This window comes from Haliotis rubra, unplaced genomic scaffold (assembly GCF_003918875.1).
Source record: "Haliotis rubra isolate DU_JTF1 unplaced genomic scaffold, ASM391887v1 Scf121, whole genome shotgun sequence".
NCBI lineage: Eukaryota > Metazoa > Mollusca > Gastropoda > Lepetellida > Haliotidae > Haliotis > Haliotis rubra.
Window position 1 is genome coordinate 1,788,494 of NW_025765126.1, and position 25,592 is coordinate 1,814,085.

At 41.5% G+C, this 25,592-nt stretch overlaps 1 long non-coding RNA gene across 1 annotated transcript; it reads right to left on the reverse strand.

Moving 5' to 3' along the window:
- Positions 1–3,951: 3,951 nt before the first annotated feature.
- Positions 3,952–25,291, reverse strand: LOC124265223. The gene is made up of 3 exons (XR_006895387.1): positions 25,064–25,291; positions 8,712–8,716; positions 3,952–3,963 (listed from the first exon to the last, which is right to left on the reverse strand). It is a non-coding gene; the product is annotated as an uncharacterized LOC124265223 (long non-coding RNA).
- Between the last annotated feature and the right edge of the window lie 301 nt (positions 25,292–25,592).

A 25,592-nucleotide genomic window follows, 5' to 3' on the forward strand; every position in this document is an offset into this window, starting at 1 on the left:
CCCCTTCAAACGCAAAGATCCTGTTTTGTCGTGGTTATGTTTCTCGATTTGGCACCACCACATCCGTGGTCTTGTGTGTCTAGGCAAAGTGGATTATGTCCTCCTGAGAGGGTATGTAAGTCCCGAAACATTCAAAGGGAAGGCAATTTAAATTTCTCCGTTTTTTTAAAAACGTAGTATCTTTGTAATTTTAAATCATGGCTAAATTTTCCTACAATCGTCAGCGGCTGAAAGGATGGTGTAAATCCAGCTAGGGTCCATGCAGGTAGCAAAGGTACTGTAAGTCCCCATGGTCCCTTGTATGGTGATCTACCTTCAGTTGTTGGCGATCTATAGCCCATTTTCATATTGTATTGTCCCTAATAGTAAAAATATTTTTAAAGTTAAATGCTTGCTTTAATACCTCAAATTGTGATCTTCTAGCTTTTTTTACTGCCCTTTGTACACAGATTTTATATTTTATATGATATTATCGATTGTTAACATATTGACTGTTTATGGCTGAAATATTGCCGATGTGACTATAAAGTTAAACTCAATCACTCAATAAGCAAAGTGGTCAACGTCTGTGACCCCCGTCGAGTTCTCCTTCCACATTGTAAGCTGGCACGCCCTGGTACACTGTGACTGGAGTAGTGTTTAACTCAGCCAACTTAGTTCAAGAAGACTATACGAGTAATGTCCAGTAAGTTTTCACTGTTTCACATATGCCGATGTACTCGCCCCAGAGAAATAAATGGCTGTTCTCTTTTGATCTATTGATAAGAATACGATAAGAATGCAATACATTATCACCCGAAGTGGTAAGAACACACGAGTGCACGCAATGCCTCAATTTAACTCCTGGCAGTGATAACAACGCAGGGATAAGATTGGAGATTTACTGCAGATGATGGAGGATAGTGTTCATTTCATGGACCAAGGCATCCTTTATCCAAGGCAGTCCTGACGCTAAGTCGGTAGGAACTCACGCGGAATGTGGCCATGCAAAGATCACGTTCACAAGGATCATATTTATGCAAATAGAAGGTAAATATTCAATATAACTACCACTGACACATGTAACCAGTTGGTAAGATAGTCTTCACTGGCGAAATGCTTAACAGTCTGAAAACATGGATTTACGGATGAACAACACGGACTGATTTAGTTGTGAAGGACTTAGGTTTAAGATAACTACCGTTAAACATAGGGCAGCCAACATGGCGGCGAAAGAGGCATCCCGACATTATCTGCACTCAGCTGTAGAGTCATTTGTCGACTTTAGGTTGGGTCATCAGTATCAACTTCTTCACGGCTGGCCTGACTGACGGATTTGATGTAATAAACCTTGGGCTGATGGCCTGGAGTCAGTCGACTGTGTGTTGGTGGGTATAGGCCTGGAGTCAGTCGACTGTGTGTGAATGGGTATAGGCCTGGAGTCAGTCGACTGTATGTGAGTGGGTATAGGCCTGGAGTCAGTGGAGTGTGTGTGGGTAGGTATAGGCCTGGAGTCAGTGGAGGGTGTGTGAGTGAGCATAAGCCAGGAGTCAGTGGAGTGTGTGGGTAGGTATAGGCCTGGAATCAGTGGACTGTGTGTGAGTGAGTATAAGCCAGGAGTCAGTGGAGTGTGTGAGTGGGTATAGGCCTGGATTCAGTGGACTGTGTGTGAGTGGGTATAGGCCTGGAGTCAGTGGAGGGTGTGTGAGTGGGGATAGGCCTGGAGTCAGTAGAGTGTGTGTGAGTGGGTATAGGCCTGGAGTCAATGGACTGTGTGTGAGTGGGTATAGGCCTGGAGCCAGTAGAGTGTGTGTGAGTGGTTATAGGCCTGGAGTCAGTAAAGTGTGTGTGAGTGGGTATAGGCATGGAGTCAGTAGAGCGTGTGTGAGTGGGTATGGGCCTGGAGTCAGTAAAGTGTGTGTGAGTGGGTATAGGCCTGGAGTCAGTGGACTGTGTGTGAGTGGGTTTAGGCCTGGAGCCAGTAAAGTGTGTGTGAGTGGGTATAGGCATGGAGTCAGTAAAGCGTGTGTGAGTGGGTATAGGCCTGGAGTCAGTAAAGTGTGTGTGAGTGGGTATAGGCCTGGAGTCAGTAAAGTGTGTGTGAGTGGGTATAGGCCTGGAATCAGTGGAGTGTGTGTGAGTGGGTATAGGCCTGGAGTCAGTAGAGTGTGTGTGAGTGGTTATAGGCCTGGAGTCAGTAGAGTGTGTGTGAGTGGGTATAGGCCTGGAGTCAGTAGAGTGTGTGTGAGTGGATATAGAACTGGACTCAGTGGAGTGTGTGTGAGTGGATATAGGCCTGGAGTTAGTGGAGCGTGTGTGAGTGGGTATAGGCCTGGAGTCAGTAAAGTGTGTGAGTGGGTATAGGCCTGGAGTTAGTGGAGTGTGTGTGAGTGGGTATAGGCCTGGAGTCAGTCGATTGTGTGTTAGTGGGTATAGGCCTGGAGTCAGTTAAGTGTGTGTGAGTGGGTATAGGCCTGGAGTCAGTCGACTGTGTGTGAGTGGGTATAGGCCTGGAGTTAGTAGAGTGTTTGTGAGTTGGTATAGGCTTGGAGTCAGTGGAGCGTGTGTGAGTGGGTATAGGCCTGTAGTCAGTGGAGGGTGTGTGAGTGGGTATAGGCCTGTAGTCAGTAAAGTGTGTGTGAGTGAGTATAGGCCTGGAGTCAGTAGAGTGTGTGTGAGTGGATATAGGCTTGGAATCAGTGGACTGTGTGTGAGTGGGTATAGGCCTGGAGTCAGTAGAGTGTGTGTGAGTGGGTATAGGCCTGGAGTCAGTAAAGTGTGTGTGAGTGGGTATAGGGCCTGGAGTCAGTGGAAGTGGATATAGGCCTGGAGTCAGTGGGTGTGTGTGAGAGTGGGTATAGGCATGGAGTCAGTAAAGTGTGTGTGAGTGGGAATGGGCCTGGAGTCAGTCGACTGTGTATGAGCGGGTATGGCTGGCTGGAGTCAGTGGCGTGTGTGAGAGTGGGTATAGGCCTGGAGACAGTAGAGTTTGTGTGAGTGACTAACTGTGTTAATCTGCGTGGTACAAAATACCGTTGTAACATATGTTATATTTGGGATTACACTTTCTTTGTAAAAGTACAGATTCTAGAAATATTTTTGCGTTGAGTCCTATCCGGGATTCGAACCCACACCCTCAGAGTCAGGCACCTAATCGCCAGCACACAATTACAGACGCCTAGACCGCTCAGCCACCGCGGCTTCCACAAAAATGGAAGTTGGACAACTGGTAGTCTAGACTGCGGACTTCATGTACCCCTCTAGGCGTCTGACTTTGTGTGCTGGCGATTAGGAGCCTCACTCTGAGGGTGTGGGTTCGAATCCCGGATAGGAATCAACCCAAAAAAGTACTAGACTCTGTACTTTGCAAAGAAAGTGTAATCCCAAATATAACATATGTTACATTTGACCACTATTTAAATGGCATTGTGTATTTCACAAAAACCGTTGTTTTGAAGTTTGATGAAACTTAAGGTAAAGTTTGTCTCCTTTCTTACTGTATTCATATATTTCTCCCGTTGGATAACTTGAAACATTTACGAAGATCCATTCAACGTCGATACAGCGTTGTTTGACTGTATCAAAGTACTTCCGAATTCTTTGTAGCAGGAAAGTCAAAGCTCTCCTATCGTATGTGTACACTGTTGTATTCAACGACCGCACTTAAGTATCTTGTAACCAACATTTACTAATACTAATTTGGAACTACCTAAAACTTTTCAAAGGGCGACATACTGATATATAAAGTCTCTATCTGGTTGTATTTAATGTTAGATATATCTATAGCTGTTGGTGGTAAGCATCATGTTCTGTGTCTTTATGCATGCAGTCGATATTTTGCAATGGCTATTTCACAAATAAGCGTGCAAGGTCGCAGCTGTTGAAACATCAAAACCTAAACTAAAACAATATCACGACTTTCATCCAGTTCTGAAACCCAGTGTGGTCTTGCAGCAGGGTGACCCATTGCTGCGCAATGTTTGCCTGACTGACAGCTGTCATTATATGCACGTTGCTTCGAACCTTGTGGAAGTGTGATACTTTTTCTGTTGGTTTTCGTCACTGTGGTAAATGTCCACGGTCGTCGTTACTCAGAAAAGTGGTTAAATAACTTGCCTAACCGTGTTAAAGATAACCTTTTCATACTTGCTGGCGCCACGACCGCCGTAATGAAGACGAACACAGTGTAGCGGCTAGCGCGGGTGATTGGGACGGTTTAACGTCACCGTGAACAGCGTTACAGTTATATCAAGACGTGGAAGATGGATGAAGACGGAGCACACAAACATAACATGGGGTTAAATGAACGCTTGAGTTAATGAACAGGGATGAAGTAGGGAATTATTTCTATGCAAAACCAACTCGGAAATGTGTTTTCTCTGATCTGAGGGAAGCGTTCGTAAAAATACAACTGTGCCAGTTCTATCATGGGCGTGTGTGAGTGGATATAGGCCTGGAGTTAGTGGTGTGTGTGTGAGTGGGTATAGGCCTGGAGTCAGTAAAGTGTTGAGTGGGTATAGGCCTGGAGTTAGTGGAGTGTGTGTTGAGTGGGTATAGGCCTGGAGTCAGTTAAGTGTGTGTGTGTGTGGGTATAGGCCTGGAGTCAGTCGACTGTGTGTGAGAGTGGGTATAGGCCTGGAGTTAGTAGAGTGTTTGTGAGTTGGTATAGGCTTGGAGTCAGTGGAGCGTGTGTGAGTGGGTATAGGCCTGCAGTGGAGGCCTGTGTCAGTGGGTATAGTCCTGTGTGAGTGGAGTGTGTGTATGGGTATAGGCCTGGAGTCAGTAAAGTGTGTGTGAGTGGGTATAGGCCTGGAGTCAGTGGAGTGTGTGTGAGTGGATATAGGCCTGGAGTCAGTGGAGTGTGTGTGAGTGGGTATAGGCATGGAGTCAGTAAAGTGTGTGTGAGTGGGAATAGGCCTGGAGTCAGTCGACTGTGTATGAGCGGGTATGGCTCTAGGAGTCAGTGGCGTGTGTGAGAGTGGGTATAGGCCTGGAGACAGTAGAGTTTGTGTGAGTGACTAACTGTGTTAATCTGCGTGGTACAAATACCGTTGTAACATATGTTATATTTGGGATTACACTTTCTTTGTAAAGTACAGATTCTAGAACTATTTTTGCGTTGAGTCCTATCCGGGATTCGAACCCACACCCTCAGAGTCAGGCACCTAATCGCCAGCACACAATTACAGACGCCTAGACCGCTCAGCCACCGCGGCTTCCACAAAAATGGAAGTTGGACAACTGGTAGTCTAGACTGCGGACTTCATGTACCCCTCTAGGCGTCTGACTTTGTGTGCTGGCGATTAGGAGCCTCACTCTGAGGGTGTGGGTTCGAATCCCGGATAGGAATCAACCCAAAAAAGTACTAGACTCTGTACTTTGCAAAGAAAGTGTAATCCCAAATATAACATATGTTACATTTGACCACTATTTAAATGGCATTGTGTATTTCACAAAAACCGTTGTTTTGAAGTTTGATGAAACTTAAGGTAAAGTTTGTCTCCTTTCTTACTGTATTCATATATTTCTCCCGTTGGATAACTTGAAACATTTACGAAGATCCATTCAACGTCGATACAGCGTTGTTTGACTGTATCAAAGTACTTCCGAATTCTTTGTAGCAGGAAAGTCAAAGCTCTCCTATCGTATGTGTACACTGTTGTATTCAACGACCGCACTTAAGTATCTTGTAACCAACATTTACTAATACTAATTTGGAACTACCTAAAACTTTTCAAAGGGCGACATACTGATATATAAAGTCTCTATCTGGTTGTATTTAATGTTAGATATATCTATAGCTGTTGGTGGTAAGCATCATGTTCTGTGTCTTTATGCATGCAGTCGATATTTTGCAATGGCTATTTCACAAATAAGCGTGCAAGGTCGCAGCTGTTGAAACATCAAAACCTAAACTAAAACAATATCACGACTTTCATCCAGTTCTGAAACCCAGTGTGGTCTTGCAGCAGGGTGACCCATTGCTGCGCAATGTTTTGCCTGACTGACAGCTGTCATTATATGCACGTTGCTTCGAACCTTGTGGAAGTGTGATACTTTTTCTGTTGGTTTTCGTCACTGTGGTAAATGTCCACGGTCGTCGTTACTCAGAAAAGTGGTTAAATAACTTGCCTAACCGTGTTAAAGATAACCTTTTCATACTTGCTGGCGCCACGACCGCCGTAATGAAGACGAACACAGTGTAGCGGCTAGCGCGGGTGATTGGGACGGTTTAACGTCACCGTGAACAGCGTTACAGTTATATCAAGACGTGGAAGATGGATGAAGACGGAGCACACAAACATAACATGGGGTTAAATGAACGCTTGAGTTAATGAACAGGGATGAAGTAGGGAATTATTTCTATGCAAAACCAACTCGGAAATGTGTTTTCTCTGATCTGAGGGAAGCGTTCGTAAAAATACAACTGTGCCAGTTCTATCATGGGCGTTAAGACCGACAGGTCTCATTGAGTTGTCTCCCCTACACGGTTTGTGGACAGTGAGCATTTGCTCTAGATTCGTCCACCTTTCTTGAGGTTCCTTATTTACTTTTCGTAGAAACATAAAATACCAAATATAAAAGTGTATTAAATACATAACATAAATCTAAAAATATAACATTCGTTAAAAGAGTGGGTTGAATGAGTTAATCATCCAATGAGGACAGAGCATGTGGGCTACAGTTCATCTGGAATTAAATATTTTACATTTAATAAATTGATTGCAAAGACATTTGTCAAATTGAATAAACTCGACCAATTAAGAAATATGTCCGACGGTATAAGTGATTAGGTTGACGGGCGTTCCGTTCTCACATCACCACTGACTCTGTCAACCTGTCGACCATTGCTCGGTGGAACATTTTGACGCAGGTAGACACACCTTCTCGGCGTTGTAGAAGAGACCATGATTTATTACAGACTCGTCGCTAGTCCAGGCCTGTACGGTGTTGCTCTGTACGAGGTAAACATCTCAATACAGAGCCAAAGTCTGCCCCAGGGGCAAATTCCCACCGGTCGCAGACAATTGCTGATTGTTTGGTCCGATACCCTCCTCGAACTGGGCAGATGTTATAACCTGACTAAACTACGCTGCGGTAATCTACAATTACGTGTGGAAACAGGTCGTTACAGGTGAGGTGAGGTGAAATTGGGTTTAACGGCGAGCTTGAGAATATTTCGCTCATATGACGACGTGCATGCGTGTGTATGTGTATGTGCGGCTGCTTGTACTAGCCCAGACTGAAGCTGGTTTTATAGTGCTAGCTCACTGAGATACAATGCCGCAGTGAAGCATGAATACCCCACTCAGACACAGTATACTGACTCCGAGCCGATCAGTCCTTGTTGTACCCATTAATGCCGAGCGCCACGCAGGGACTAACAAGTACCATATTTTAACGTCTTTCGGTATGACGCGGTCGGGGATCACACGCACACGCCCCCCCCACATATTTTCTTTTGAATTGTTATTTTTATCAGGATCATAGATATCAGCTTAATTGAATTGTGTAATAATTGAAGTTTTTAATTATAATAACAATGTGCATGTATTAAATATTTTAATGTCGCCAGACCCGCTAATTTTATCACCGACTGTGAATAACATGCTGAGAAGACGTCATTTATTCCTGTAAAAAAATATTATCCATTAACTAGTTCTTATATCTTATTCTAAAACGAAATGTACATAGTTTTTGAATAGTATATAATGTCTCATAAGCCATATTGGCTGGGTGAATGAATATTTTATTGCTTCTTTTGTGTATTTTATTTCATGCAATCGTTCACGTGACACTTTAATGAACTATATCTGTCTGTCTGTCTGTCTGTCATGTCCTGCAGTCCTGACGAAGGTGAAGGGTGTGTAAGGGAGATAACTCTTTGTCTACCACTTTCGGTCCATTGAATTGGGTTATCTGATTTGGATGTAGGGATCCCAAGCTATATGTCGTGTATGATGAAATGACGTGCAAATGTTGACTGGCAACATTCGGTCTCGGCATCTTCCCACCAACGTATGACAAAATGTTGACAGATGTTGGATCTGTATTAGTAGTTATCACTGCATATGATTGACACGACTTGCGCCTGCACTCTGCTTGCATATGCAATCCACAATACAACTAACAACGATATAACCATGGCTTTATGTGCACATTGTTATTGTAATTGACTGACGGGAGGCTAAGTTGAAATTCCTACACATTACAAAAAAGCCCCAGATAATATAATAATTGCATAGCCATAACAGTAACTTGCTGCTTGGAGGAGAATCCCGTCAATATCACGAGCTGGACATCCAGCTGCATTCGCATGGAGAGCTTCTAACGTATATATTTCTGTTTTCTGTTCTTGAGACTTAACGGTCTCTAGCCTGTTATTAATTCACTTGTTATCCTGGTCACACATGACAACAAATGACATATCATTACTCAACCGCTGAGTGTAACTTCCAGATGGTAATCTTTACACATCAACACAATAACCACTCGACCGACAATAACGTCCCTTAGGCGCATGTAAGTAAGCATTACCTTTCAGATACATTGACGAATAGCCTCGTCTTTTAATGATGAGGGAGGGTGTGCTGGGATTTTGTAAAAAGAGGACTATTCTTTTGAGACATACTTGGTTATTTACTAGATGGGAGGAACAAAAATGTTTTCAGGAGATTCCTCGAAGAATTAGTTTAAAATAAATAAATTAGGAACCAGATCATTAAATTGACAGTCCCTTGTGGCTCATTACGAAAACTACTGTTTGCAGACACCGAAGATCCCAGGACCCTCATCCACTACGTGTGTCTCCCGGGCCTGACAAACCTTTAAGTGACGTCTCGGCATTTATTACCCACGTGGTCAACGTATGGGTAGTTGCATACGAACCTCGTACGTCACACGAGTGTCGTATCGCGTTGACCTGTGTCGTAACGACTTGACCTGAGATTCTAACGATTTGATTAGATAACCGATGACCTCTCAGTTAGGTCACGTTGTGACGGAACTACTTGTTCATTCTTAACACACACGTGAATTCATTCATTCTACAACTTAGATGTATTGTGGGAATGTAAACATTGCGAACGTTGCCGTGTCGCTGTTTATCACACTTCGGCACAGCGATGACTTAACATAACATCACTGCCACAGACTAATTTGCATATCACGTGACCGGACTTTTGTCTTGTTTGAAATCAAACGCGCATATTCATAATAAGAAGAAACTGGACTCGCGAAAGCTTTGCGGCGCACTCTTCATAATGTTTTACATTGTTACATATATATTCTTCCACAACTGCGACAGTTAGGTCTATGACAGTACATATTTAGATATCAAACTGGCTGCATCGTTTGCTCTCCTTCGGCTTCGATGACAGCAGGTGTAGCCGTACAACCTATGTAAACAAAGGATCTCTACGCAAATCGAAATAGTGTTACATGTTTTGGGATATTTTCTCAGTGAAACTAAACCATTCTATTAAAGATGTTTAGTTAGATGTGTAGACTCGTCAAAAATAAAAGAGTAAAAGAAATCTGTACATTATATTGAATGGACATTGCAAGATGTGACGAATCGTCACATTTTTCTGGCCTGTGGCAGAGGTACTATGCTGGCTTGCCGCATGGAACTCTGGGTAGGAGAGTGGCTGTTTATTTGTGAGTCGAACTGAGACATTATATCCGTCGAAAAACATAAACGCAACGTTTCCCCCAGTGATGTTAGCCGAGTGAAGCAGTTGCAAACCAAGAAACGGGGTGCTGTAGGAGGCTGTACGAGAGGCGATGATAACTGACATGCATCGTGACGTCGGTTACCAAGGGGACAGACGAGAATTGCGTAGTGACGTCAATACAGTGTGACGTCATGCAAAAGTGTACTACAGAACAAAATTCGGTTTGTAATCATAACAATAACAAAAATACGCTATTTTGTCAATTCAATGCATGTAAGAAGTGGGAAATAAATAAAATAGCACACTCGGTCTCATTAAATACGAATTATACGAAACTCGTGACCTTCCTATGGTTTCTAACCTCGCTTTCGGACACTCGTTTCGTATAATTCGTATGTAATCAGACCTCGTGTAGTATTCTCTATTTATAGACTGACTGACTGACTGAGTTTACGCCGCTTTTAGCAATATTCCAGCAACATCACGGCGGGGGACACCAGAAATGGGCTTCACACATTGTACCCATGTGGGGATTCGAACCCGGGTCTTCGGCGTGACGAGCCAACGCTTTAACCATTAGGCTACCCCACCGCCCCCTCTCTATTTATAGAACCATGCGAAGACCAGTTGACATTGACAAACGTGATGGGAAGTCGTCGGGGCCAAATGTTCTCTGCGGACAAAGGCTACCTATAAAAAAAACCTGGAGGATTTACCGTGGAACCTCGTTCATTCTGACTGTACAGTAACAAATAACAAATTATGGATACGCGAATTATTTCTTGGATACAGCCACTCATCCAACCGTTTTTTTGTCAAAAATAAACTTGTCTGAATTTGAGTGGATTCTTTGAATTGTTGCGGAGAGCTCGCTTTGTAACTGGGTCAGTTAAGACAATTAGAGCCTTGTGATAGGCTTGTGAGGGTATTAAACTGAATGTAATGGGTTTATGTATTCATAAATAAACTGAGAAACAAAATTAACTGTACCTGTTGATCATATTTTATATTTTCAATTGAAAATCCATTTATCATAACTCCGCAGTATTATATCAAAAACATTAACTGTACTGTATTAACTGTCGTGGAGAAAACAAACAATGTGCAAATACTCAACAGCGAATAGGTATCGTTAGACATTTCATCTTTAATAAAATCTACAGGTATTTCTATTGCCACATAATTACAACTTACAGAAGTCGTGTTGCTGCAAATTCCTTCCTTCCCTACTCTCACGTGAACCTTTTTGTTTGTACTCAAAGTCAAGCATAGATTCCTTTCACAAACCGTTGCAGGAATGAGTGATACTATCAGATGTGACATACAATTTTGAATTAAATAAAAAATAACTCCAGAAACGACTCATGTTCAGGGTGTTATCTTCTATCCGTCAACCCGTGAAGATCCGGGTTAGAATTGATCTTCAGTAACCCATGCTTGTCGTAAGAGGCGACTAACAGGATCGGGTGGTCAGGCTTGGTTGACACATGTCATCGTATTCCAATTGCGTAGATCGATGCTCATGCTGTTGCTCACTGGATTGTCGATCATTTACAGACCGCCGCCATATAGCTGGAATATTGCTGAGTGCGGCGTAGAACTAAACTCACTCACTCAACCTAATTCGTCTCATCTTTCGAGTGTCATCTTCTGTCCGCCTCGTGTTAGGGTGTCATCTTCAATCCGCCTCATCTCAAATGGATATCATTCAGATTATCTCGGCAATTTCAAACAGGTTTAAGATATTGACATGTGGCAGCGTTGGGTAACAGTGTATCAAATGTATTACGTCGGTTCTGTTGACATTCAGTACGGGCAGTGGTGTGCTATATTTAGAGTAAGAGTTCCGGAAGGTACTTCACCCGAGTGGGTCTTTCCAGTAGTGTTTGTCCCAGAGAGTTAGGGGAAACTCTTATCTATATTAGGGTAGCTAACTGTTGCCTCCCATCTCCCATTACAGTGAGTGAGTATGGTTTTACGCCCTTTTTAGCAATATTAAAGCAATATCACGGCAGGGGACACCAGAAATGGGCTTCACACATTGTACCCAGGAGAATCGAATCCGGGTCTTCGGCGGGACAAACCAACGCTTTAACCTCTAGGCTACCCCACCGCCTCTCTCACATTACAAGAAGACCAACATTTCACCCTTGATACTCAGGTTTGACATTTTGGAAGCTTGACTATTGTTGCTGCGAAGAGAAGATGTCCATCACGTTCTTTAATGATGCTTCTATATCATACTGCTTTTGTATTTGTACCGCCACTCTATTGTGTACGGTCACCTTCGCAGTGACCTGTACCGTATCTTCAACTTAGTTAATTTAAGAATACAATTGTTGTTAGTTCCACATCAAGTTACGGACTGGTTTCCAGTTATCTCAAACTTTCAACTTGGGAATCAACCCATAACCATATTTATACATTTGTTGTGCAACACTTCCTATATTAGCCCATGCTTTCTGAATTGATAATGTGAGACTGAAAATAATTGTTTGAGAGGACATTGAGCTACATCGGTTGGGTCGGCAGCTTCACTCTTGAACGTTTCTGGGGTGTCGGTCCTTCCCCACACGGAAACACATGAAACAACACTCGCCTTTTCCTGTTTATAGTACAATAAAAAGGAAAAGGCGAGTGCTGTTTCATGTGTAAATCACTTAGATATTTGTTCTCATTGTTATTGTGGTAGGGAAGATGAGCTTCATGTGTTACTAAAGTCTTGTTTGTAGTAAATATTCATCTCCAAGGAGTAGATTTTTGCCAAACAGTTCTCTCATTGCTGCTCAAAGTATGATAAATTTGTTAAATAGTTACGTTACTAAATCTGTTGCATTATCTCAACAATGTATTTAATACCAGGTCCAAATTGTATTATGTCGTGTTGTTGTACAATAGGCCATGTGGCCAAAGTACTGAATAATAAACTAAGAATCAGCACTCGTGACTTGGAATCATGCCTCTGTACCCGCAGCATTACAACCGAGTACCCGACAGGGTGTAACGGCATTGTAAACATACCAGCGCCCGACGAGGCAGCTTCGGCTGAGAGCTGAGGGTGAAAATCGAGAGGACAGTAAATCATTGGACGAGGTGATGATAGCGCTTTCAGCATGCACCTTGTGTATCCAGCCTAGAATAACATACATGTACACAATATAATTATAATTATTATTTCACCTCGACAGAACGTCGGGTCATAAGAACATCTGAAACATACCTTCACCTCACAGAAATATCCATTACTTAAATACTGATCAAGCTTTCGTCAAAATCCATCTATCACTTCATCATAAATACATTCATGAAATATTCGACTTCATCATAAATACATTCATGAAATATTCGAAGTTGCTTACAGTTAACCTACACAGGTTTTTTAACACTACAATTGCGTACCAACGATATTCAATCATCGTCTGGTCGGAAACAAAGGTTTCATACCAACTTGACATCTCACGTTGTCCTTGACAAGAGCAAGAGTCGTGAGAAAGAATTGATAGATGCGCTCGTAGAATCCCTGTGAACGGCCCGCTAGGAGCTGTGAAATCTGCGTTTCATCGTCAAATAATTTCCCATCCTCTACCAGGCTTACATATTAGTGGGGGTGATCGATTAGGAAAAGTACAACAACAACAACAACAACAACAACAACAACAACAACAACAAAATCGAATAAAAAATAAACCAGCATACAGACAAAAACACACATCAAGATTAAGTAAAATGTAAAGAATACACATCCTCTCTCAAAGAGTTTACACACACACCTGCCACATGGCAAACTTCATAGTGTATTGACGGCCAAGTTGTCCCTGATGCCGCTAATCGGTCTACAGAGTTGTGTTCGGCCTTTCCTTCGTCATTAAGTCGACATGACGTGATGTAAATGGCATAATCACCCACGGTATCACCGTGGCAAAACAAAGTCTCCTATAAGATGTACATCCGTATTTCGACGTTCCTTCTGATAAAGTTCAGCAAAGACTATTTAATTAACTGTGTATGTTTTTCTTCAGATTTGGATAGAATTCAGACGTGCTATCTTCTGACGGAATGCTAAACGAGGATCCGGGGTGTTCGATAGACAGATTTGACACACCAAGTATCCAGACGGCTCGTAAAACATAGAAACGGCTTTAACACACAAAACAAGGTCCTCACCACACAACCCCAGCAGATGGTCTTAACGCACAATACATATAAAATAACACACACAACATAACGAATACTAAATTGAATAAAATAGTCATACTCACCTCATTGTTTTCAGAAAGGCAAACCGAAAAATATTATAAAAGGGTTTTAAAAGCTAACTTTGGTACGGACAGACCTAAACATTTTCTTAATGTGTGTTGTGCTGGAGTGTGTTGGGTCACCTGATAAAGACAACATAAACATGAACGTATGTCATGAGAAACCGCAGAGGAAAACTTAAGAAGTTTACTAATTTACATTACTCTCCATTTATTTAGGATTTAAGCTATGTGGGTTTAGCGAGTGACATTGCTCTTGCTTTCTGTTAGTAGTATTCAAGCCTTATTATGGCAGCCACACGCAGATTGATCCACATACTAGGAGTAGGAAAATGTAGTGTTGGGTGAAAGTGGAAACGGAAAAGAAGGAAGTTTTCATTTTACAATGATACATTGTTTTCTCTAAAAACAAGCTGAGATATTTCATTATGAAACCTATTCGGATTGTTAAGTTTTAGTTCTCGGGACTGCACCCGTGTAAAACTAAAAACATTTTCTGGTTACCACAGACATTCTGAAAGTTACAGCTAAAAATATTAACAGGGCGCCAGGCATGGCATGGGGTACGATATGGTGTGTTGGCGACACGTACACAATGTTTGTGAACAGTGACTGTTCGAACCATTTTCGTTAGTGTTTGGAAAATACTCACAAAGCACTACGTGTGTACTTTATTTTCTACGTCAGTTTATCTCATATCGTATATACATATTCATTTTTGTTCTTACCAGTGTCAAAAATAATCTCAGACCATTAAAAGCGCTGGCATATGCAAAAATTCTCATCCCCCGTTCCAAGATATAAGAATATTAGATTACCACCCACTCATGGTCCTTAGGGTCATAACGCAGACGTTGCCATCTCCAAGGTGGGCGTCGGTAGTACACGCTAATCTTATCACTCAGCGACTAGGTCAGGGGCATGGGGAGTTTTTAGTTATAATGTTGCAATAATTCAACTGGCAAGTATTTTGCTCAATGCCCACTTTCTAAATCATAGCCATACCTTCCAACAGCACAAGTAGGTGTAATAACAAATGTTCACGATGAAATCTTTAATTACAGTTTTGATTGTATTCTGTTGATACGAGAAAAAATGATTTTTTTTCACCGTGCAGACAAAAAGGACGTTACCTGAGCTGTGACAGGAACCCGGATTCAGACCTGGTAGTGCTAAGGGACACAACTCTTAATAGCGAAGTGGATCTACACTTTCAACATGTTCATGCACAACTGTGAGTTCAAGCTGTATGACCACTAAGTTACCCAGCAGTCAACATCTGCACGTTATCCATACCTTGCTGTCAGTGCCATACCTGTGTTCGTGAGTTCCACCAAGAAAAATCTACAAACTGATCGTTCCATCCAATTACTTGTGAAGTTCAGTGAGTTGCGTCCCTTGCACGAATCCGACGTTCTCGAGTTCACATATATATCAGAGTTCCATTGTGACCAACCCAAAACCAAACCGTCCAACACTTGATGGAAATTATAGTAACTGACTTCATGCCAAACCAAACCGTCCAACACTTGATTGAAATTATAGTAACTGACTTCATGCCAAACCAAACTGTCCAACACCTGATGGAAATTATAGTAACTGACGTCATGCCAAACCAAACCAAACTGTCCTGACGTCATGCCAAACCAAACCGTCCAACACTGATGGAAATTATAGTAACTGACGTCATGCCAAACCAAACCGTCCAACACCTGATGGAAATTATAGTAACTTACGTCATGCCAAAACTGAACACCTGTCATTATAGCCAAACCAAACTGTCCAACACCTGATGGAAATTATAGTAACAGACGTCATGCCAAACCAAACTGTCCAACACCTGATGGAAATTATAGTAACTGACGTCATGCCAAACCAAACTGTCCAACACCTGATGGAAATTATAGTAACTGACGTCATGCCAAACCAAACCGTCCAACACCTGATGGAAATTATAGTAACTGACGTCATGCCAAACCAAACTGCCCAACACTTGATGGAAATTATAGTAACTGACGTCATGCCAAACCAAACCGTCCAACACCTGATGGAAATTATAGTAACTGACGTCATGCCAAACCAAACTGTCCAACACCTGATCGGAATCCAAGGACCATTGGTACCATCAAACCACAGTCATTACGTCTGTTCGTACGGGAATGTCAAATCTATTTGCCAGTGATAAATGTCGTCGCATGTACCCAGTGTTTCTGATCTAGTCTGTCACCACACGTTAGCAACGTTAGTGTGAATGAACTTACACGAGGTGGCATCTTCATAACGATTTGCCATGTTCAATAATCATTTCACCTCAGTCTACAGAAACCATGCACGGGCTTATTCCGCGATCGCCTATACAAACGTGCTTGAGAGACTGAGATCAAACGAATTGCCTATATTGATGTTTTCACGTGAAAAGAAATGGTGCAGTGATCACCCTTTTATTGCAATATCCTGCATTGACGGTTTTGTAGTGTAACCAGTGGCTGTGAGTGTTTCTCCAGAAGGGTTTGTGGAATCGACCGAACTGATGCGTGTTTTGCAGTCTGTGAGATTAAATGGCTCTTCATGTAGGTTTGAAACCCGATACATTTCACGTTCACTTCTGCTTTAATATAATGAAGCACGTACGAATAAATTGATTTGATGTTTGGAGAAAGAACGAATAATTGGCCTCAGCGACGTGATTGTAAAAATAAAAGGTTCATAATTAGCCTTTGTAAACGATTTGATAAATCAGAATGTCAATGTTTCTGTTTTCTTTCTTTGTATTGCGCCTGTTGTATTTCAAAGGTAAACGTAGAAGCAAATTTGAACTGGGTTCAGTTCATATGTCCTGTCAGTCTTCCTCGTTTTTATTGTATTCCTAGTATCTACCTATCGCATTATTATTCGAGTTTCAAGTCGTTCACATGTACGTATAGGTTCAACATATTTAGAGACCGACATCTGCAAAACAATGGAATATCGTCCAGATTCTAACTGTAATTCCATTGAAATATTGACTTGGTTTATTACCTTTATTTGTGACAGGGACAGTCGGGTTTGTCCGCTACAGTACCTGTGTAATGCTGCGTCCCTTGTGATATACCAGGTCATGATCGTTTCCAACTCCATATACCTTCTGATTAGGCTCCCAATAGTTACAACACCAAGCCGTTCCCTGTGGTAGAGAAATTGTTCTGTCTAACACGCCTGATGTAAAGTCAAACCGCTGTTCTTGTGTTTGGATGTATAAAATTCCCGGTCGTGTTGAAGTCCCAGACAGGTCGAACTGTTACTAAATTTACATAGGTATTGCGAAAGGCATTTGTCGAGTTTTGTTCGAGATTGGTAGACTCAGCGATGACAGCAATGTTGCCTCGTTGTATTATTCACGTATGAATCTACTATGTACCACTGTGAGTGGTTTTGATGTATAAATGAACGTGAACTTGACCGTGACAAATATTCTTCATGCCCGAGAAATTAGCCTGCTCAGTCAACTCTTTTGTGAAAGGAATAAATGGATGTAAAGAAATGGTCGATACATCCCGCGCTTCTCAAGGAAAATAGGAGTCTATGGTTTTTTTCAAAATATCACAATTGAAAACAGAAAAATAAGGCCAATTAGGAGTTTTGGGTATTGCAATAAGGTCGAAACAATAAATCAATTACCTTGTATGTGTGTTATTATACTATACCCGAACTGAGCGTGAAATTTAAGTTTCAACGTACATGAAGGGAAATACCATGCATTATTTCGGTCGATTCTCCAAATCCTTCCGGAGAGACAACTTAGGTCCAATGCTGATATGACCACTTTAGGAGGGGCACCACTCGATGTCAACTGGTCACACTACAAGAACACAGGAAGTAGCAATAAAAGGGGGGTACATCCTTTGCTGTATCTTTCGTTTGACGTTGAGGCTCAATCCCCAAGCAAGTGTCAAAGACGACTGACGGATATGCCTTTTGTGATTTCTGTAGAATGAGGTGAAATGGTTATTGGACATCATGAAGATGCCATCCAGCCTTCGTTCTTTCACACTAACTTTAAGCTGTGGTGACAGACTTGGTCTGGCATATAGGATCACGGCGTACATATCCATAACTGGCTTTTCAGTCCCATATGAGAAATATGTCCGATCGAATTCGTATTTCGACATATCCAATGACGCACCATTAGTTTTCCATATCATCAACAAATGTTTGAAGACATGATCGTCTGTTTTGAATTCAATGTTTTCCAGTTACTGACGTGTTTCTGCCCGTGGAAAGCCGCATTGTCTTTCCATAAGGTTCTTGTTAGAAGCTGGTGACACTATTATTGATTCCAACATTTGTCATGTTTCAATATGTCTTATTTGATTCCATAAAACCTTCAAGCAAACAATTACCAATGAGTGAGTGAGTTTAGTTTTACGCCGCACTCAGCAATATTCCAGCTATATGGCGGCGGTCTGTAAATAATCGCATCTGGACCAGACAATCCAGTGATCAACAGCATGAACATCGATCTACGCAATTGGGATACGATGACATGTGTTAACCAAGTCAGCGAGCCTGACCACCCGACCCCGATAGTCCCGTTACGACAAGCATGGGTTGCTGAAAATCAATTCTAACCCGGATTTTCACGGGAAATTACCAATGAGATTTGAACAGTTAATGGTAGATATCTGGTACTATATAGGTGATAATCATTCATATAACCCCCCAAAAAGTTGTTCCCGTCACCCGTGCATGTAACATATCTTAGTCTTGGTACTCCTACAACTCCTATTTTCCTTGAGAAACGCCGGATGTATCGACCATTTCTTTGCATGCATTTATTCCTTTCACAAAACAGCTGACTGAGCAGGCTAAAAAGTATTATGTCAAATGTTTGTTTTTTTCTCCACAGGAAAATGTCATGGACCCAAGCCACTTTCACACACGACACATCATCTGTTATGATTGCAAAGCCGACTCAGCCTCGTGGCGTCAGTAGCTATCCCAATATCTTCTTGGTTCCTTGCTGTGATCCACGTTATCCTTACAGTGTTTCCTAACACACCTTTCTGTGTCAAAATATCAAAACGAATTATCAAAGCCCTGTCATTCTCACGTATTCACGAATTCAGCGTAGGACGCCTGGAGCCGTTCGCACAATGTCGGATCATCTCGTACGACTCGGTATGTTGTAGATAGGACACAGGACGAGTGGTCAAATGGCATCAGGATTAGTTGTGGATATCCGCAGACTGAAGTCACAAAACATCATGTCTATCCCTAACCTTCGCAAGTGTCCTTTCAGTTTCATAACGTCTTAGTCAGATTTGCCCTTTATCGTAAAGTGTGGATGTGGCTCGGGTTTGTTAGCACGCGTGTTGACAATGGTCGCTAGTTTGCTGTATATCCTTGACGTAGCCCTAAATCATGCGAAACCAGCCCGTTCATTCACCTTTCAGTCGCACAGACCTCTGGACGTTATGGTATATATCGATACGTATTTCTCGATTGCACATCAATCTTGAACTACAAACGTAGTAAGAAAGTTCAGATTTCTATCACTGAGTTTAGACCAGAGACATGGTCGTTAGTGGATCTGACTTTCCTGAATCCACACTGCCCACGAGTGATACACCTGGAAGCTCTTACAATATTGTGTTTGGTATGCTACGGTGTAGGTTCCTATATGCTTAAAGTGTGACCTCTCTGTAGGATAGCGGGTCCCGGGGTCTGACATGGCTGGCACGGGTATGGGGTAAAATTCGATTCCCTTAAGCACTATAGGCATCACACGCCTTCAGCAATATACCCTTTATTGTAAGGTGGAGGGCATAATAAAGTAGTTTCACACATTGTACCCATGCTGGTTTGTCCAATCCGAGGCTTCAATTGGGCAACCACATGCTTTGACCACATGCTACCCATCATGTTACTATGTGCATTGAAACAACTAATTGTACTTTGTCCAAGTACGCCCCCTTTCGCATGATCAGATGAATGTCAAACATAGCTTCATCCACACGACGTTAAGTCTGCAATGAATAGTTCTACATGTTTTTTACATGCCCGTGTTCAAGGACAGGTCTGTTTGTGTTACATGCAGCCGCTTAAGAACGTTGAGATGCCTTCCATTAACTGTTCAAATCTAATTCGTATCTGTTGGCTTCAAGGAGTCACGGAATGCACAAGACGACATATTGATACATGATAAATGTTGGAATCAATAACTTTATCAATGACTTCAAATAACAGCCTCGTGGAAATATAATCCTTCTTTCTACACTGGAGAGCCCAAGATCTCAAACTTAAGAAGTATAAATCTGACCGATGGAGGTCTTCGATTTGAGAAAGAGACGAACGGTTTGACTGAGCAGGGTTTGGCCTCGTTCAAATCTTTTCAATACTATCATAATATTGTCTCAGGCATCACTCATTTGCAGCCTTTTTTGGGTGAAGAGAAACCTACTGGTGCATAGTTAAAATATTCTATTTCTTTCGTATCCGTGTGATGTATATAATGCTGTGTTGTATTTTACAAATGATTCAACATTAATGTTTTTTTTGTTCTTTGTTCCCCTGATCCCCAATGGAGTATTCCCGTTCAGTTGCAAACTCGCTGATCTGAATTTACCTGAGGCTGCTGTAAGGGAACGGTCAATAATTCCAGCATGGTCATACATACTGAAAACATGTAATTAAGGCGGATACTTCAAAGCACTATACCGCTTGAAACAAGGGGGGTATTGACATAACTATTGATAGATAAGACTATTCTCTCTGTTTACTAGCTTTTGATGTGCAGCGATGAGTATGAAATACCAGCAATTATGCTCAATAATCCATCATCAATCCATACCTTCCTTGTCTAGCGCCTTGTTTTCCCATCTGTGATATATATTTTTTCTCATCTTGTGAATGGAGCTCCACACACAGAAAGACATTCGTGATGACATTGATATCCACGGGAGGACCCTCTTCTACAAAGGAAAAGGTTTGGCTTTGCGGTTCTTGCCAGTCAAAGATGATGTAGTGTTGGTGGGTAATGGGCTGACAGTGATAGATGGAGGCATCAGTTGCTTATCCATTCTCAGATTGAAGGTTCGAACCTCAAAGGAATTGGTATATTTGCATGTAATTAGTACCCATGGATACATTGTCATGTCTCTTGAGGCCGATTGCAGGATTAGCCGGTATTTTATCGGTTTTCTGTATTATGTAAATGCATTCTTTTGCCTGTGCCTAAAGTGTTGATTTACGTTCACCCACAATCATTTGACATAACTATTTACTGAGATATGCTTCATCAAACAGAGTCTAACAATCCAACTGACGGCAGGTGATTAGACCGTATTTTGCTTCGTGAAACGAATGTGGTTCGTTGGTTCAGTGAGTGTGGTATTTACGGAAACGTGTTTTGAATGTTGGTGAGATTCATGTTCACATGGGAAATTAGGACAGATGAAGTCTCGAAATACGTTTATCTGTAGGTCAAAACAACGAGCACGTTTTGCGATCCAGAAATCCCTGGTCCGGTACCTTTGTACGCAGTACCCCTCAGAATGTAGGGACTCACGGTAAGTAATGGTCTAAATTGTGCAGGGCTGCTATGTAACAAATGTGCTGTAAATAATAATAATAAAATGTTAAAATTTGTATGGCGCCTGAATCCAAGGCGCTTGGTTCAATGCTCTGTTGAAAAGAAGTGTTTTTACCTTTTTAATGGAACGATGTCCGACAAGTTTTTTTCAAATTTTCATTGTCATTGGTTCCATGACATTGGACCTGCCTTGGCAAAGGCTCTATCGCCATAACTTGCTCTGCGGCTAGAGGGCACTGCTGCAGTAGTTTCCTGTCTGACCTTACAAGGTGGATTATCTTGGGAAAGCGAGGTTATGATTTTTCCGTCTGCCAAATATCAGAGGGGTAAACGTGTAAATGGTTAGTTGAACAGTCCATATGCTCAGCTCTCACTGAATGTAACTGAAATATGTCCCATACCAGTTCTCGTAGGTCGCAGTATAGGTGTTAACATCTGAGGAAACAACACCTCACTGAAACAATGTTGATATTGAGGAAACAGTAAATGTTTAATTTTATATGACAAGTCAACGAATGCAATCTCCAGATGTGTAGCACAAATAAAGTCATTCATTTTGTACAAAAATAATCTGAGCTTATTTAAATTATTTTCAATTTCATAATTGAGACTGTGTAGTCTTGTAATAGCCTACAGGAAAATATCAGATTCTCAACATGTCCAACAAAATATGTCAAATTTCAGAAACCAACAACAGCGTCGTACTTCAGTTTTTCAATTATCCCATGTGAAAACTAACTATCGGAAAGTTGGAATTTCTATTTGCAAAGAGTCTTAAGGATACTATATTGTCCTTTTATATTCATGCATAAATCTAAATACGTAATGGCTGAAGCCTTTGGTATTATGGAATTCAAGCAGAGAGCATTTTGATGATGAATGTTTGAATCAATAACCGTTTCACCTTCAAACAACAGACTCATGAAAATATAATCCTACTTTCTACACTGGAGAATCCTTCGATCTCAACACTTCTGAAGTATAAATCCGACAACTTGAAAACTTTGAAAACAAAAAAGACGATCAGTTTGGCTAATCCGGGTTTGGACGGGCGCAGGATCTCTTTTACAATTCTTTCACAGTATTTTCAGCGACATCGACACTTGTAAAGAGAAAACTGTTGGTGCATATTGTGATAATTACAAATGTAATCCGTTTTCAATCAATACAGGAAGACCATTTCACCTATACATTCATCAAGTAAACGATATTAATGAACGATACATGAACACAAGATCACACATCAAAAGAAATTAAGGTAATAACAAGTTTACCAAAGCGGGATAATAACAGCTGATTGTAGTGTTCCCACTCCTTGTCATGGCAGTACTGAATAACAGGTCATTGAGCTGTTTGGCTTGCAGATGTGCTGAATGAATCGTTCTATGGAGAAACAGAATTCGTCCTGAGACAACACTTGGATCAATGCAGTACAACACCCATTTGCAGTCTCCAAGGTAGAGCATTTCTGAAACTCGCGACTGTCAATTGGACATCTTGTGTGTGGTTATATCCTGTGTGTGGTTATATCCGGTGTGTGTGGTTATATCTTGTGTGTGGTTATATAATGTGTGTATAGGGGGTAATCAGGGTGGATTCCACATTGTAAAACAAAAGTCACCGTGTTCTTTAATCTGATTGGTTGAAAAACATGATCAAATGGTATTCGATTCCCGCAAATTGAAAGACTATTCACTGCGTATTGACACGTACAAATATGACACAGAGTTGTATTGCTGCGTTGCCATCAGTGTTGACGTCATTCAAGTCATATTGTGAAGTAAAGTCTGAATGACGTCACAAATAGCAGTTCCAGATGCTACCGTGGGAACCAGCTGAAACGGCCAGCTGATGACACTTCACTGTTGTACCCGTACTCGATGTCAATGAGTGCAGACAGTAAAACCCATGTGGGCATTTTGGTTTACTTTTGTGTTTACAATGGAAATTGGCCAACACATGATATTTATCTCCTAATTGTGTAACTACTTGTGATGCTGTGGGATGTAGTTTGGTCTGTGTCAGCTATATTGAGTTCAAGCAGCAGATCGGGATGAGAATGGTTAGGAATGGGTGGTATAATGTTGATTATATACACACAGGCGTATGGGGATCACAATATGTACCAGCTTGTGTGTGTGTGTGTGTGTGTGTGTGCCCCTGGCCGGCAATCCAGTCTGTATTGTGTAGTTATGCAGCATTATCCAAAGCAACTGTCAACCATTGTTTTCTATACTTCTTCCGAGTATAACTAGATTATCATATATCATTTTTACTCTTGTAAGGTGTCTTATTGTCTCATGTGTCTCATGGTCGGAAACCTATATATGTATACTGAACAAAATTATAACCTTTACACACGCATTATTGGTTACAATTATGAGGGGGTAATTTATTTTAGTTTCTAGCTGTGCTATATTCATAGGTAATAACGTGTAGCTTGACGTAAACAATCGTTTATCGGTTTTTATGTCTTCTTCGATAATTGTAAAAATAATTATATATCCAATAAGGTTGATAAATATTTGGAAAAGGTATGTTATTTGGGTTCAGCATTTCTAAATATTATGTTTAGTATCGAATAATGCCTCAACACAGCCTTCACTTCGGAATTAACATTTCCCGTAGGGAAGACATGATGGTGAGATTATACTGACCACCCAAAATCATTCGTCAAGAGATTTTTAAGTTCGTAAACACTAATAATCAGTGTCTAGGATGTAAATTGTACAGCAACCCAGCTAATCATAATCTCACCCATGCGGCATATACTCTTGAAGCCTTGGATGATTTATCACAGACATAAGACAAGGGCGCACAAAGCCATTCAAACACTCTATTGAACAGATGGAGCCGCTCCAATAACGGTTGACCGTAATGATAAACATAAGTTTCTGGATAATTCTGTCATCAGTAATGACTGGAGGTCTCCCCGGCCAGATACCACTCATCCTCCAGCAAGCAGAGCATCATGTGCTAGCGTCTTCACTGATTGATCCTATCCGGTGAAACACAGAGCAGGCACATGTCTGGGTGGTTTAGGCCGATACTTAAAGCTTAATTACCGTAGAGAATGAGATCCTGCTTTTCCCGATGGTTGGTCCGTTAAAGATCAAACGACGGCTTCATCGTTTCCTTTGCATGTAAAAAATGAACAGATGTTGGATGCATAAAGAAGAAATACAAGCGAGGTATGTTATGTAAGAGACAGACCATTTAATAATGATACGCTGACAACTAAAGTAGAAACTGGAAAAGAATTTGCTTTAGGATTTACAGGAAGAAGAATTGTCTGTGGTTTACACAAACTACCATTTGGCCGACTTTCATTTTTGTTGAGGCCGCGGTGGCTGAGTGGATTAATTAGATGGCCGACTTTGTGTGCTGGAAATTTGGTTCCTCATTCTTAGAGTGTGGACTCGAATCCCGGATGGGACTCAACCCAAAGTGAGTGAGTGACTGAGTGAGTGACTGACTGAGTGAGGCCATGTTCGCTAACCAAGTCTGTGTCCATAGTCCCACAATGCATTCGTAGAATGTCGGGTGACTAGTCAGCTTCATCTGGATTTACTGTTCCGAACTTACGTTGGTAGTAGAAATGCGACGTTCATATTGCCCCATATGGTTTACGATAGTCACAGATGTAATCAAAATAATATAGAGAAGTTGTTTAACCCGAACGTAAACCGTCATCAAACTATTTATCATTTGTTTTCCTGGTAACGTGCATGTTAACGTGGGGGCAGACACTTCAACAGAACAGCACGTCACTTAGCCCTGAACGAGGATTGTTAATTTTGGTCACCGACACCGTCTTTTTCTGTTTGTTTTCAGCCTTAGATTAATCGCCAGTAAGTATTAAATTTGGTATCATAGAAATGAAATACAGTTCGCACCTCCCCCATGTATAGTTTTGCCCTGAACGAGTAAAGTAAGAGGACGCTTGCTTGGGGTAGAGCAATCTGTATTTCTTAAATCGAGAAGATATTGTTCTGGATCCAGTGACAGTTACTTTACTGAGAAAGTGACTCCAAAATATAGCATATGTAAAGAATTGTTCACTCGACTTTATTGGATGTCCTGAAACGATGTGCTGTGAATTTGATGATT